The sequence below is a fragment of the Microcebus murinus genome, chromosome X (assembly GCF_040939455.1).
Source record: "Microcebus murinus isolate Inina chromosome X, M.murinus_Inina_mat1.0, whole genome shotgun sequence".
NCBI lineage: Eukaryota > Metazoa > Chordata > Mammalia > Primates > Cheirogaleidae > Microcebus > Microcebus murinus.
In genome coordinates this window covers 67,468,609-67,471,655 of record NC_134136.1, presented here as the reverse complement: position 1 = coordinate 67,471,655, position 3,047 = coordinate 67,468,609, and the positions used below count along the sequence as shown (strand labels likewise).

The window sequence follows — 3,047 nt, the reverse complement described above, 5'->3', positions numbered from 1 at the left end:
TCATATTTTTCTATGTGACCACAACATAGGGTTAGGATATCCTCCTCCTACCCTAAAAATTTCTAAACAAAACCCAATTAAAAAGCCAGCAGAGCATTGCCATCATCCCAGTAAAGCTGTAGGTTTCACCACATGCACCAAACAAATCTACAGGGTAGTTGTAGCACTCCTCTTTTAAAGAATTTATTTTACACCTATTATACCACACAGCATGTTTTAAACACCCACATAAAACTCTCTAATAAGATAAAGCAAAGACAAAAAAAGCTTATCTTATTAGAGACAAGATACACCATCACTTATAGTCTTCAAACATTATTGCACTTTTAACTTCATATTTGACAAAGCATTCATGAAACAATCTGCAGACTAGTTTAACAGACAAATAACACCTTTAAGCAGACATGACCATCCTAAATTGTTTATTAGGTATGAATTTTACAAACATTACTTATTAGCAGTAACGGTGAAGCTGGAGAGTATTGCGCCTTCTCCAAGCTGCACGGCGAGAACCACCAATAGTGTGGTGGAACTTGTGGCCCTTTCCAAGGCCACGGCTCTTGCGGCCTGCAGATGTCAGCCCACGCATCTCCCTGTGCTTGTGGACCGGTTTCGTGATCCACTGGGTATCGGGATTTCTTCTGATAGCTTTATGGAATGGATCAATGAGGATAACCTCAAAAAATTTGTACGTGGAATCTTCACCAACCCAGTAAGATTTCAGGACTCTTAGAGCCCCACAGTGGCGTCCAGCTCGCCCCTCGGCAACAGATTGAAGGCTTCAAGCAAACTTTAGCTGGTTAACACCATGATGGACAGGCTTGCCATAAGTTGCACCCTTAGGAACTGGGCGTTTGCGGCCACCACGGCGCACACGAATCCTATATATGACATAACCTTGCTTGGCCTTGTATCCCAGTCTGCGTGCTTTATCCTGTCGGGTGGGGCGGGGAGCCCTGTGGAGCGCAGAGAGCTGCGGGTATTGCCAGCAGCGGACCCTCAGAAGAACGCGCATTCCATCAGACTGCTTCTTCCTCCACAGCTCCTGGATATACTTGTATGCACCCATCTTGGCTTACCTGATGGCTGACGCCAGACGGAAAAAAAGCTGCCATTTGTTTTTGAGAGTAAAGTTTTATTGGGAAATAGGCATGCCTGCTCATTTATGCATTTTCTATAGTCGTTTCATGCTATAATCGTAGAGTTGAGTAGTTGTGACAGATCGTATGTCCCACAAAGCCAAAATATTTACTATATGGACCTTTATGAAATAAAGTTTGGAGCCACCGATCTAGAATCACAATTTTTTTTTGTATCTTTATTATTTGCCAGGTACCATGTTAAGCTCATCATATACATGATTTCATTTAATCCATGGCAACTACCCTGAGAGAGGTACTATTATTTTCCCCATTTCGGATGAGAAAATTGAGACTCTAAGTAACCCAACCAAGTCCACATATGTAGTAAATTCCAAGAGCACTCCTTCAAACTCAGCTTCTGTCTGATTCCAAAGCTTGTGCCCTTTATCACCATGTTATATTGCCTTGCTGTAAGGGTGTGGCTCCTTTCGTTCCTTAAGCTTACATGCATGAATCAGTACTGCCTTTGACTTCTCTTTGAGACTCTGCTCTCCCTGAGCCTCAATGATATAATGTATTTTGCCCTTACTTCTTATATACACTATGTCAAATACTGAGCTAGTGGCTTCACATGCAATAACATATCATGCAATTCTTCTACTCCCTGTGTATTGACAGGCAATATTCCTTTCTGTATTTTGCAGATGAGAAAACTGAAGTTCAGAGAGGCTGTATACTTTTATCATGACCACAAAGTGGTTAAATGGCAAAGCTAGCAATCAAACTCAGGTCTGACTCCCAAATCCATGGTCTTAATTATTTTCTACATTTCCTTGCAGTGCACCCTTGTGGGCACACTCAAATTTTTCTTTACTAAAAACTCCTTATTTGGAAAATAAGGAAAGTTGAGCTTAGAGAAGTTTAGTAACTTGCCTAAGGTCACAGAGCATAGGAATTAGCATTTCTGCTTTCCTGGTCCATTGCTTTTGCCACTCTATACTACATTGCCTCCATTAATTGTTCCTAATAACAGGAAGCTTTAAGTTTTCATATTATTTTAAGTTTTGAATTATTCTTTTAGCATTTTCTGGATTCCAATGCTTTAAAGAATACTGTTATAGGAGCTAACAATATGCTGTCTGTCCTTGTCATAAGATTACACTGCTGAGGGACATTGACCTTGAGTACCAGCTGGTAGAGTGCCAGGGGTAGAGGTAGTGGAGGGGGAAGGGGAGAAGGATTTCCGTTGAGTGTGCCATACTTTGCCCAAGTCTCCATGGTTTATAATGAGCTGGCTAGGGTTGGCGTAGGGAGTGGATGCAGAGAGTTGTTGGCTAGCTCCACTCTGTTCTCTTCTGGCCTTTATTCTTCTCACTATTTCCTGAATCTTCAAAATGCACAGGGACCAAGCTGCCTCAAGCTGCACACAGAAACCTGGCTGCAGTGATGTTCTCTGCCCCAATCCAGGTGCTTTCTTACCTACACCAGCCTGAGAAATCCTCAAGAAGCCATCTTGTCCTCTCCTTCTTTGTGGCAAGGACTTCTCAGGTGATAAGGACATGTTTGTATATTCATCTTCTTTTCTAGAATGTGCCCCAGCTCTTTCCCAGCCAGGAAGATCTTATTGACACATCCCTGGGTCCTTGCCTAGTTTTCGGGACCATCACTATACCCACTTATTGTATTTCCTCAGGACTCTCTCCTCTTCCTCTTCCTCCTCTCTCTAAGCAACTTTAATTGCCACAACTTCATTTAGCCTCTGTGGCTGAGGACACCCATATCTTTTGATCTCTGCTCAGATCTCTCTTCTCAGCTCCACTTGCTACAATTCCAGCTCTCTCCTGGACACTGGCACTTGAGCTTTCCATCAGATGTGGAGATGCAACAGGCTCAAACTCATTAATTCTCCTGTCAGTGGCCTTTTTAATGCCCTGGCATTGGCTGCTGCCTCCAATGCCATTAGAG

The 3,047-nt window shown here is 42.8% G+C and overlaps 1 pseudogene; it reads right to left on the bottom strand.

The window, feature by feature from the left end:
* Positions 1 to 299: 299 nt before the first annotated feature.
* On the bottom strand, positions 300 to 1,097 carry LOC105863100 (large ribosomal subunit protein eL15-like; annotated as a pseudogene).
* Positions 1,098 to 3,047: the final 1,950 nt, after the last annotated feature.